Genomic DNA, 13,005 nt, shown 5'->3' with positions numbered 1-13,005 from the left:
ACACCATCAGTTGACCCTTGCTTGCATCCCTGAAAACAGATCTGGTGTCATGGAAGAACACCACCGTACAAAGCAAACATTCCTTCTCGGGGACTCTTTGTTGTTGTTTCTGTTGTTTTGTTTTGTTTTGTTTTAAGATTTTATTTATATGAGAGAAAGAGCAAAAGAGCAGAAGCAGGGGGAGAGACAGAGGCAGACAGAGAGAGAAGCAAACACCCCAGTGAGCAAGGAGCCCGATGCGGGACTTGATCCCAGGACCTGAGGATCATGAGCTGAGGGGTTAGCGACTGAGCTACCCAGGCGCCCCCGGGACTCCTCAATATAATGACCCCACAGACAGCCTCTCTGTTTCCTGTGCCCTCATGCACACATCAGTCAGGGACCACCTCTACCGACATTGAAGGCCTGTGGCTGTTAAAAGTACAAAATATAAAAATGTGAACGTTCAGATGACAGTCAACTGAGACAGATTTGGGCATCGGAAGAGGAAATAAATGTCTGGTTGGTTGCTCTGCTCCCGTGGCGGTCAGACTCCAGATCTTTCCGTGCACTCGGCTGGAAGCGCACACTCACTACTCTCCGTGGCCCCTGCTGCCGTCTGCCCCGTGGACGACTGACGTCTGCTGCCGACTGTTATGCTCCTCCCCCGCCCTCTGCTCTCCTGCTCACCTCACCCTCTAGGAAATGGCTTGAGGCTCCATATGAACAGGAGATGCTAAAAAGTCCCCAGAGTTGAGCTCTTGCTCCTTTCCGGGGTCCCCTGTGGTGCCTTCACTGTTGTCAGAAGAGGGGCCCGATTCCTTCTTCTCCATGGCACCAGACGCAACTAATTAAAATACATCGTTTGTCCCAATGGATTGGACCCTGCCACGATACTCTTTAGTCTTTTGTTTGAAGGTGACTGACTCGGACTGGATTTTTCCCCTCCCTTTTGGTTTCTCATTCTGAACCCTCACCCTATAGCTGAGTCCCAGCGGGCTCCAGGCAGACACTATAAAGTCCGGTAGATTTCCTGAAGAATTCACGTACCCCCTTTGTCCCCAGGTGTGGTTGACTAGAGTCCAGCATCAGACTGACTCTAGCTCTCGTCTAAATGTTTGTTATTGGCCAAGAAGGTTTTTTCTAGAATAGCACATGCAAAAAAGAGAGTCATACCTGCTCATTTCTCCCTAAAGAGCTACCTTCAGAGCAGAAATGTTCAATGATATTAAATAATCATAAATGCATCTTGAGTGCGGTTGCTGCCGCAGCCCTCTCTGGGCAGGGTTTGTCATCCCCAGTCCATAAACCACAAGGTTTCGGGGCTCCCGAGGGTATCACCTGGGCTCTGTGCTTTGGGTCCTTTTTTTTTTTTTTTTTTTTTAATTCAACTTTTATTTAGGGGACATACAATGCAATGTACGTTTCTGGAGTCGGATTCAGTGATATGTCACTTACAAACAGCAGTCAGGGCTCACAGAGACTATCTTTTCAAGGAACCACTCAAAAACCACTGATCATGATTATGCTCCAAGAAAGAGGTTAGTGAGTGTGTCGTCCCGGGCCATCCTTGGAGTACACAGTTGGAAGCCCAGGCCACTTAAATAAAAGATGGTGAAGACGGTTTCAGCGATGCCATCTTTACCATCTCACTGACATCTGTCGAACTAAAATGGAATATTTTGAAGCTTAATAGGTGGGAAGTTCTTAACTCCCTTTTAAAGAAACTTTTTTGGAGATGCCTGGGTGGTTCAATCAGTTAAGCGTCCGACCAGATTTGGGCTCAGGTGATGATCTCAGGGTGGTGAGATCGAGCCCCGAGTTGGGCCTCACGCTGAGTGTGGAGCCTGGTTAACATTCTCTCTCCCTCTCTCCCTCCGCCCACTCGCACACTCTCTCTCGCTCACTCACCCCCTCCCCCACCCCACCCCCCCCAAAAAAGAAGAAGAAACTTGTTTGGAAATGCTTTGGTTTCTTATCAGTCCCATACCAAGATAGAATGTTTCATATGTTCTGTCTTCGTAAAATTCTGAAATTGTTTTTTTCCCTGAATAACTGGGTAACAATGAACAGCCGATTCCTTTTTAAATTCTCACCATAGCGATTGCTTTTCCAATTCGTAAAATCTGTATTCAGACGTTTTGTACTTCCGCCAACAGTCTGCCTTTTCTTAAGACCTGGAACCGCATACTCTAGGCCCCTTTAAACACTAAACCACTGGATACTAAGGTCACGCGGCTAATCAGCTGGTCTTTAGCACATACAGGTGTGGAAGGTCCTCCCAGACTCGCCTTCCCTGGGTTATTTCCAGTCCACGAAGCACAGGCCTCGCGGAGCCTCAGGTCAGGGAGAATCAGAGCCACTGAATGAGACCAGCCACCTCTCTAAGGGGGGAAGGAAGGAGGGGCCGTGCACACCAGGCAAACACCTCCCTGCCTCACCGCAAAAAATATTTTTTTGTTAATGATGATTATGCTTGCCGGGCGTCTGTTTTCTGTGTACCTCCCTGACTTGAATCAGATGCTCCGGAAGTATCCCGAGTTCCCGGTGTCCTGTCGTCGTCACTGTCTTGAGTTCTGAAGCTAAGCCAGCATCCTTTCCGGCTCCAGAGCCTTCCCGCGTCGGTGGGAGGCCGACGCGCTGTTCTCCCGCCCAGCGTGACCTCCTGGCCCCACAGATCCACTCCTCCATGCGTACATTCAGAGTAAAGGCCCAACACCCGCCTTTTCAGTCCCTGCTGCCGTGGTGACCATGTGTTTTCTGGAACTCGGGTGTGTGTTTATTCTTTGTAAAATGTAGTTAGACCATTTTTCCTTCAAGCAGATGGCAGGTTCCGGCCGCATCGGAGTTTTAAGATTCTTTGAGAGGAAACAAGAAACCTTCAACATCAGTAAGGTGTTTTTGAAGGTCCAGACCTTCTCCCTTCCATTTGTGCCCTAAATGCATTTTTCCGACCTCGCTTTCTGTGGCAACCATAAGAGAAACCGAAATCCAAGGCGACAGGATTCCTAATCTAAAATCTCTAAAATCCCGAGCGTTCTCACTCAGCAGGATCCTAGAGACTGTAGAGCCCAAATTTAGAATTTTGGAATTTCTGCCTGATCTTCTCAGGGCTCGGCTCGCTGCCTGCGGTGTGCGTGGTCTCCGTCGCACACCCTGGGCTTCTCCGCGGCTCTTAAGTAAAAAGACTCCAGACAGGGATCCCGGCCTTGTCTTGTGAAGAGAATCCCTTATTGGCTGTCGAATTTTCTTTCAGTTTCCAGCTTTTTAGAGCCCTAGTAACAGTTTAACACCACAGGGTAAAAAGCTGTTCTTAAACCCCCGGAAACATGTTTTTGTCTTCCAGGCTCACGAAACAGACTACTCTTTGCCTTTTTGCTGCCACTGGAGAAGAAAGTGAATTTGAAATACGCCTCTTACGCAACGCGGGAGCAAACGGGAAATAGGCCAAAGATTTATTCTTTGTTCAAGACCAAATTCTGTGTGCAACCAAGCTCGCTGTCCAGTAAAAGGACCTCCACCGAGTTTGAAAGAAACTAATTTATTTTCCGTTTCTGCAGAGTTTACATTATTTCCCACTGCTTACACTTCAGAAAGTTTATTTTATGGGGACAGAGGGATTAAAAGAGTGTGAACTAAAAGGTAGCATTTTCCACTCTGGAGTTTTCTATTTTGTCTTTGAACTGCAAATAAACATGTGTCTAGAAAACCCACCAGTGAGTTTTCCGTGCCAGATAAAACTCTGCTCTCTAGAGGTAACGGTTCACACTGGGGTTGTGACCTGACACCAGTCTTCTGGAAGACTGTGAATACAGCCAGGGCTTTGGAAACCGAACAAGAAAGAAATCACACACACGCTCAGGGACACACTCGCTCACACACAGAAATATCTGGCCCGTTGTGAAGTCTTCTGACTGCCGGAGAGTGGTAATACCCTGGAAAACAAAGTGCATTTTATATCTAGAACTGTTTTCAGCGCCAGTAAACTTGGCATCACTTACCTAAAAACTAATGGGTTGATGCGTTTCTTCCCCCAGTGAATGAATCTCAGTGGCCATTAAGCTCCCCCAAGGCCCATAGGCAAAGGAAGGAGACTCTTAAAGGTCAGGTGTTTGGCAAGTGTTTGTCCATTGGTCCAACCCTTCCTTAGTAGGAAAGAATGTTCTATGGCTTGGACCCTCTTCCCGGGAGTTGCTGACCTTTTTTTGATTCCATGTCTTCCTACAATAACATAAAATTATATCAACGTTAAGACAAAACCAAGGATTCAGGAGCAAACAAGAAGGGATTGTCCTCTCAGCAGTGTAAGGAAAGTAGTCACCATAAATATCCTAAAGGTCCTGCAGGCACATCCTGCAGGAGACCTTGACGTCGGCTCTTTCCTGCATCCTCTTGCGCTGCCCCCTTCAGTGACCCTGCTCTGCAGTTGCTCTGCCCATAATGTGTCTTTATGCACAATTCAATGTGTTCCAAAACATAGCTTAATAACTAGAAAGCCCCGGGGTGCCTGGGTGACTCAGTTAAGTGTCTGCCTTCGGCTCAGGTCATGATCTCACGATCTTGGGATCGACCCCCACATCGGGCTCCCTGCTCAGCGGGAAGTCTGCTTCTCCCTCTCCCTCCAGTACTCCCCCTACTTATACTGTCTCACTCTCTCTCTCTCTCTCTCAAATAAATAAATAAATAAAATCTTAAAAACTAAGCAATAAATTTTTAAAAATAACAAAAAAGCCTCCCCACACCAAGACTGTGTCTCAAGAACGATTTAGCCTGGTGGTCCTGAAGAGTGTGTGTGGTGCTCCTCCTCCCCGTCCGCAATCTGGGAGCCCCCCTCTCCAAACATAGCATCAACTACCTAACACTTTGAAGGTTTGGAGGGTCCACAATAAACTTGTTCTCTATGTGATGCCTTCAGGAAGCAGTCTTGCTCAGGAGTTCATTTTCAAGTTCATTTTTTAAGCAGTTGCCTTCTGTTATTCGACTCTTCATAATTTTCCTCTGCTATTCAGTTTCATTTTCTGTTTTTCAAAGTGTTTTTAAGAAATCTTTTTTTTTTTTTTAAGATTTTATTTACCCATTTGAGAGAGAGAGCATGAGAGAGGAGGTCAGAGGGAGAGGCAGACTCCCCGTGGAGCCAGGAGCCCAAGGCGGGACTCGATCCTGGGACTCCAGGAATATGACCTGAGCCAAAGGCAGTCGCTTAACCGACTGAGCCACCCAGGCGCCCTAGAAATCTACCTTCCAAGGGCTTTAGACGAGAGACTTCTTCCCTTATCTCCTTTCACCAGGCAGTTGGCCAGTTCACCAAAAAGAAAAAAATAAAAGCAACCCAAACACAAATGTGGGAGAGCTTTTCAAGCGCTCGTGATGAATGGCCGCATAACCGTGCCCAGGTGTTGCTGGGCCCCCCAAACTATTTTCCCATTGTGTGGCCGGCATGCTCTGATGGCTTTGTTTTCTACTACTTACTAATCTGCTATAATACGCTCCTGCCCAGGGAGGAGGAGCCTTCGCTGATAAGAAAGGTCTTCGGCAGGTTCATTAACGGGCTTGTCAACTCAATGACCTGAGGCCTTCTTTACAGGGAAGAGCTCATTTATCTACCGTTGTCTTCTGAGGCCAAGGCCTAAGGAAAAGAAACCGTACCACCTTTGACACGGTCGTTTTAAGTGAGAACTCTTCCCAAGAAGATTTCTTGGGAAAGATCTGATCTCTCTCTGCCTCTACAATTGAGATGTGAGAAGCCACGGACCGCCCCAAAATGGCAGTGGGACCCTGGTGAACCACCCCCCCAACCCCGACAAGTGGGCTGCCTTCCTCCCTGCTCGAGTTCCTGTAGCAGCCACTCTTGCAGAGATTAAGACCCAGACCAGAAGAAGCCTGTGAGAGCTCCCAGGGGAACACACCCCCGGGACTCAGTGATAAAAGGGAGAGACCACGGCTGGCTCAGGAGAGTAGCCCCCAGGCACTTAGCCAACCCATTGTCGCTGTTCTTTTTATTCTTCTATTTCCGGGGTTGTCTGTTTTAACTAGAGTGTGCGGACCCCCTTAGAACAGTATATGAGTATTCTTCACATGAGATATTTAAAAAGAATCCTCAGGTCTGACATTACCCAGGTGTGTTTGTTTTTTTATAATTTACGCATTCCAATAAAAGGGTATATTGAAACTTACCTTATTTATTCCAGAAAAATCTGCAGACCCATATTCATCCATTGCTTTTCTATAAATGTGTGCATGCATGGGGCTACAAGTTAACTGATAATAAGTGCTTTTTTGTACCATTTGTTAAGAACCTATAAAAAATAGCCATTGAAGAAGTGAACTACTGTGGTAGACTAGTTGGTTAGTAAACTGTGTGGTTCCTTGAACTCTGTTAGACAGACTGATCAGCCCCCTCCCCAAAAAGCTTTTCTATAGGGGCACCTGGGTGGCTCAGTGGGTTAAAGCCTCTGCCTTCGGCTCAGGTCAGATCCCAGGGTCCTGGGATCGAGCCCCACATCAGGCTCTCTGCTCAGCAGGGAGCTTGCTTCCTCCTAGTTCTGACTGCCTCTCTGCCTACTTGTGGTCTCTGTCAAACAAATAAATAAAATCTTTAAAAAAAGGTCTTCTATAGCTACACTTCAGACAAGGGAGAACAGACTAGAATTCCGAAGTCCTTGAACTTGAAGGGGGGAAAGGCGCCATCTTTGTTTTTACTAACCTCTAACTGTAATGTAGCGGTGGCGTCCAGTTGCTGTTGAATGCTGGCAACAGACCACAGCAGTAAAACAGTATTTGTGTCTGGTATTTTTAATATGACATTCCACTGTCTGCCGAGATTCAGAGTAGCACTGATGCTCGTCACGACCTCAACACAACAGCCATTACACCAGCCACTACCTCGTTACCACACACACATACATCTCTACCATCCAATGTGATTACCTTACAGTATTTTCATAATCACATGGTACCTTCACATTGGCTTGCTTTAAACTCATACATGGCATTTAAAAACATCATTCCATGGAGTGGTGCACGGATTTCACCACACTGGGAATGGGATCCCAGGCTCAAAAAAGGTTCTAATGGAATTCTAGCAGCCTAAATCCTGCTTCTGTGGCAGCTTTGCGCCGCTCTCAGATGTTGGCATGTCCGCACTTGTGCCCCCGGTCATTCCCAAGGGTCCCTGCTCCCTCCAGCAGGAGCCCTGCTCTGAATCTTAAGATTTTGATTCTGGAGTAGCACAGGCAGGCAATAGAAAAGAAGCCTAACTCAGAAGATAAAAAAGAAACTCTGGAAAGTCCAGAGTGCTGTGTCCATGTGGGAAAAGGAAATCAACGTACATACCCTTTCCCTGGCTGAAGGGTTCATGTTGGGGCATTCCCCCACTGTATCCCCAACCCCCAGAATAGTGGACAAGAGGGTAGTATTGATCAGTAAGTATTTTCTGAGCAAATTCACCCATCCGTTTGTTGAACATGTGTCAGCCCACCTGAGGATGGCGTTGAAAGTGGGGACAGAGGCCATCTTGTTGGGGACCCTCCACATGTGGAGTCCCCACTAACTCCATGTAGCGGTGTCAGAACTGAACTGAATTGAGTCATAGGAAACCCAGCCAAGCGGTGTAGGAGAATTGGTGTCAGACCCTAACACCACTGGAGGAATTCGAAAGGTCTCGGTTCATGTCATGAGAAAATATCGAGATATATAAATGTCAAAAGTTTCAGGGAAAGAAAAGTTTCAGAAATCATGGGGCAGATTTCATGGCCTCAGTGGATCGACCCCACATCACACAAAGAACCACTTTTAAAGGAAGGCTTTCATGTTCAGATTTAGCTGTTGGTCAATTAGGTTTAGTTTGCCTTCAAGCCCTTATCCAACAAGAGATGGGCAACACTTTTGCTAGAGGCCATAAATTTCCTGAGAGCAAGCCAGTGCCCAGAACCCTAGGCAGATACCACTGGTGGTTAGAGATGGAACAGAGCTGAAGAGCCAGTGTCCCCCTACTGGGCAGCTGTTTGTGCGGTGTGAACTACAAATTCATCCTGTTCTGAGCATGCATTAGGATAACCATAGATCCAGAGATTATCCAAAGAACCATTCTTAATGATCACCGCCGGTCCTTCCTGCAGACCAAAGCAAGATGCTCGTTCTAGGACCGAAGGTTGATGTCACGAACCAAAAAGCATGGAGAAAATTCCTGATAGAGTGGGACCACATCATTGAGCCTTTGGCATGAGAAAAAAAAAAAAAAGGAATGAAATTCTTCCTGTGATCTCAGCCTTACCATTGCAGGAAGGCATCCCAGGTCATGGAAATCCCGTTCCCCTCTGCTGCCTAAGCTCTGGGGAAGGCACCATCCCCAGGTCCAAAGTACAGCCTCCTGACCTAGCGTTGCTTTCCAGAGTCCCAGGCTATGGGTGTGTCATTTCAGCTGTCATTTTCGTGGAGCAGCACCGTGACTTGGCTACATCTGGTGTATTCAAGGTAAGCTAAGTGCATATGAGCTCATTGAACATAGAAATAAATCCTCTCTGGGCAATTAAGAGACTCCCAAGCATTTAGGCTAGTTTTATAGGTGTTTTGTTTTGTTTTGTTTTTAAACTGATCCCAGGACTATTTGCCTTTGAGTTACCTGAGATATTTGCTAAAAATGCACCCAGGGCACCTGGGTGGCTCAGTGGTTTAAAGCCTCTGCCTTTGGTTCAGGTCATGATCCCAGGGTCCTGGAATCGAGCCCCGAATGGGCTCTCTGCTCAGCAGGGAGCCTGCTTACCTCCCCTCACCCCACCTGCCTCTCTGCCTACTTGTGATCTCTATCAAATAAATAAATAAAATCTTTTTTTAAAAAAATGCAGCTCCCCATCTCCATTTAGATCTAATAAATTGGTCTCTCTGGAATCCCGGGAATCTCTCTTTTGACAAGTTCACTGACTTTTTCTCCTGCATACTGAAGTTTAAAAAATCAACCCCAAATCCACTTTTGTATCACCGTTGTGCCTAACATGATGTCAAACAGATAGACAGAGCTAAAGAAATGCTCACTGAGGGGCACCTGGGTGGCTCAGTGGGTTAAGCCTGTCTTTGGCTCAGGTCATGATCTCAGGGTCCTGGGATCAAGCCGCATCGGGCTCTCTGCTCAGCAGGGAGCCTGCTTCCCCCTCTCTCTCTGCCTGCCTCTCTGCTTGCTTATGATCTCCATCTGTCAAATAAATAAAATCTTTAAAAAAAAAAAAAAAAAAGAGAGAGAGAGAGAGACAAAGAAAGAACAAGAAATGGTCACCGAAAGAATGAGGACACATTTACAACCATCAGTCTCCCGGCCTTGATGCTAGGCATCATCACGACACCGTCTCAATTCCTCATACCTCTTCAGAGCCAATTAGATGTTTTTTCACAAATTTCCTCCCTGCCTTATCCAGCCCTGGGCTCTCTGGGCTCCAAGGCTCCCATACACAGACCCTTAAGAAGGCTCAGTGGACAAGCAAGAACCCAGGTTTACATTTTCGTCTCCTGAAATGCTTTGCAAATAAAACCTTGCAGAAAAACCCTATTTCATCGCAGGATAGTAGGAAACTATAGGCAGCTGCGTTCTGAAGAAAGCCCACGGCCCCTCCGTCTTGTCAGGGCAGAGCCCAGAGGAGGGGGACATCATTGCCCAGACTGAGTCTGAGGTTGGAGTGTTTATGTAACAAATCAGCTAACTTGAAATATTTCTTATGGTGGGTTAGGGCCGCAAACCTTTCCCTAGCACACCACCCTGAAGGTCAAATGCTTACTCAGCCCTGTGAGGGCATCTCTATTTTTATGTGAAAGGACCCTGGTAGTTTAAAGCCAGTAAATATTTTCAGTCACGCACCACGTTGCTGACGTATCTTACAATAAGGATTGCAAGGACAATTTTTCAAAAACGATCAGACCCCTTAAATTCAGCATGCACACTGAGAAGCTGATATATTTAATGAATGTTCATTTGGCAAAGTCATGCAATTAAGGAATTTTTCTTCCCCAGATAATTCTTTGGGCCCTAATCATTTTCCTCCAAGTCAGCCTCTTGATTACCTCCCCCCTTGACAGAGACAGTGTGTACCAGACAAAGAGCTGAACAGACACCCTGAAGGGACTGGAAAGGCTCTCCTGGGTCCAGAACAAGCCAACGATACGAGGAGTGATGCTTTCCAACTTCATCACAGAGTTGAGAGCCAAAGAATATTTCTGGGGCCGGAGGAAAAAAATGCTGAATAACTCCCCCACTCCTCTCTAGGCATTTTATACTTTGCCTCATGACCAAATTTGACATGTGAATTCCCAGAGTATCAGACACCCTCCAAATACAGAGTGTCAGTACAGAAATGCATTCCAGAGACAAATGCAAATTATTTTTGAATTATTCATGCCTCCTTGCTCACCATTAGAAAGAGAATTGACCCACTGTAAATATGCAGAAACAGAAGCAACCGACACACAGAAACATCAGCCCCAAACCACAGAGGAACAGAAAACACCCACGGAAGGGCCAGATACTTAGGGTGTAGGGAAGCAAGGAAGGTTGGGGGCCATTTCTGAAGCGTCAAGCAAGCTGCGACTGGAAGCTGGAACCAGCCACAGAGACAGGAGGTGACTGAAGAGGAGGGATGGGGTTTGGAGGGGGAGGGCGGGAGCGGGGAGGAGCTAGGCTGGCAGGAAAGACGGAGCTGGGGTGGGTGCTGGCTTCTGACAGATCTGAACTCAGTGAGGCCAGAGTGACAGATGGAGCGGTGGCCAGTGTGACCAAGAAGAAAGTGTGCAATGCGGGAGATGCTTCAGGCCCTGCTGGAACCAGCAGAGCGCGCACGAAAATACCATTTCACTTGTAGCATTCCAGCCCCCAGGCCCCGCTGCTCCTCCCCCCAGTGAGCTAGGGGCGGGCGGGGAATGTTCCTGCAGCCAGCGGCAGGCTGCAAGCGACAATATGCTAATTGGGAAGTGGTTTGGGATTCCCCTGTTTTAAAAAAAAAAATTAGAGGGTTCCAAGCAGCTGGTTGGAACACACAGATCTGAGGAGGAAAAGACAGTGATGTCCCCCCAAAAAAGCCCTGTTCACCACCACTGTGGGTTCCCATTTAAATGCACAGAAGTCTGGGTGCCTGGGTGGCTCAGTGGAGTAAGCCTCTGCCTTGGTCTTGGGTCATGATCTCGGGGTCCTGGGATCGAGTCCCACATTGGGCTCTCTGCTCAGCGGGGAGCCTGCTTCTCCCTCTCTCTCCGCCTGCCACTCTGCCTACTTGCGATCTCTCTCTCTCTCTCTGTCAAATAAATAAATAAAAATCTTTTTAAAAAAATGCATGGAGGGGTGCCTGGGTGGCTCAGTGAATTAAGCCTCTGCCTCCAGCTCAGGTCATGATCTCAGGGTCCTGGAATCGAGTCCCACATCAGGCTCTCTGCTCAGCGGGGAGCCTGCTTCCCCCCTTTCTCTCTGCCTGCTGCTCTGCCTAGTTGTGATCTCTCTCTCTCTCTCTACATCAAATAAATAAAATCTTTTTAAAAATTTAAAAAATTAAAAAAATAAAAAATTCACGGAAGTCATCGACAATAAGAAACTCCGTCCAATTCCATCTGAACCCAATGAAGCTGGCGCACACCCTGAGAATTGGAGCCCAAGATTAGCTGGCGATGTTCATAGTTTCTAAGGAAAAAAATCAAGCATGAAGGATTCAGTTCTTAGCAGATTTTGAAAAGAGAGCAGAAATGTGAACAGATGTCCTTCATCCGTGCAGACCCCTGATGGTGGCTGGCAGCTCCCAACATGAGCCAGTCAATAGCCCACGGAGCGAAGTAGAGCAGACCTCGCTCCCCAGCCCCCTGCCAGGGAGGGGAAGGAACCGTCCAGAAGAATGCTCATGGCAGCCTAAACAACAACCGGAAGGGAATCAGCGGGTAAAGGCAGGGGTCTGTTGATGTCACTGCCAGAGAGACTGTCTCCAACATGTGCAGGAAGAGTAACTTCAACCCGGAGCTCGCGTCCTGTCTTACGAGGCCAACAACCTCTCCAGACCAGACTTTAATATCAGTGTGACCCAGGTGTGCACCCGTCCTGGGAGGCAAACCCTTCTCCCCACTGTGTGAACCAGGCCCCTGCACAGAGGATGCTCCGAGTCATTGTTTGTACAAACCCACCAGTTCCACACAAACTCCACGTAGAAATTGCAAGCTCTCCCCTGACACCGATCTGGACCTGAGTTACTCCATTGAGACAGGGAAACTAATGTTATCATTAGTAATATTTCCACCTAGATAATTTTAGGATAATGTTCTTTGAAATTCTGTAGTCTTGGGGTACCAGGTGACTCAGTTGGTTGAGCATCTGCCTTCAGCTCAGGACATGATCCTGGGGTCTGGAGATCAAGCCCCGTCTCAGGCTCCCTGCTCAGCAAGGAGTTGGCTTCTCCCTCTGCCCCTCCCCCTATGCATGCTTGCACTCTCTCTCTCTCAAATAAATAAATAAAATCCTTTAAAAATAAATAAATGAATGAATAAAAATTTTTAAAAAAACAAAGTTCTGTGGTCCTATGGAATTGCATCTGAATAACCGTATCTGAGAGATAAATATCTTTTATGGAGTATTTAATTCAACTTAAGAAACATTTTTGAGGGGCGCCTGGGTGGCTTAGTCAGTTGAGCAATCCGATCCTGATTTCAGCTCAGGTCATGATCTCAGGGTCCTGGAATGGAGCCCTGCGTCCAGCTCCCTGCTCAGCGAGGAGTCTGCTTGTCTCTCTCTCTCTCTCTGCCCCTCCCCCTGCTGGAGCACTCGCGCTCCCTCTTCTCTCTTTTTCTCTCTCGAATAAATAAATAAATCTTAAAAAAAGAAAAAAGTGACCCAAGCTAACATCACCTGCGCCACAGGATAAGCTAACCTAGCCTTTACTTGCTTAGCTTCGCTGGTTTTGTCAAGGGATTTTCAAGTCTGCTTTCCATGTTGTATTTTGTTTAACACTGTTTTGTAGCCAATAGTAGTAGCTAGTCAATAATTTCTTCATTGAGTGGATGAGGTAACCAATT

General features: G+C 47.1%; 1 protein-coding gene across 2 annotated transcripts in view; it reads left to right on the top strand.

Moving 5' to 3' along the window:
* Positions 1 to 3,692, top strand: part of MTHFD1L (methylenetetrahydrofolate dehydrogenase (NADP+ dependent) 1 like) — a 183,635-nt gene extending 179,943 nt beyond the window's left edge. For both annotated transcript variants that reach the window (XM_045080183.1, XM_045080184.1), the window contains one exon: positions 3,326 to 3,692. The gene's annotated coding sequence lies outside the window, so the exon portion shown is untranslated. The remainder of the gene's footprint in view (positions 1 to 3,325) is intronic.
* Positions 3,693 to 13,005: the final 9,313 nt, after the last annotated feature.

The sequence above is a fragment of the Mustela putorius genome, unplaced genomic scaffold, assembly GCF_011764305.1.
Source record: "Mustela putorius furo isolate JIRA1106 unplaced genomic scaffold, ASM1176430v1.1 tig00000450_pilon_pilon_pilon, whole genome shotgun sequence".
Classification (NCBI taxonomy): Eukaryota; Metazoa; Chordata; class Mammalia; order Carnivora; family Mustelidae; genus Mustela; species Mustela putorius.
The sequence above is the reverse complement of the archived record's forward strand: the minus strand, read 5'-3'. Positions and strand labels throughout refer to the sequence as shown.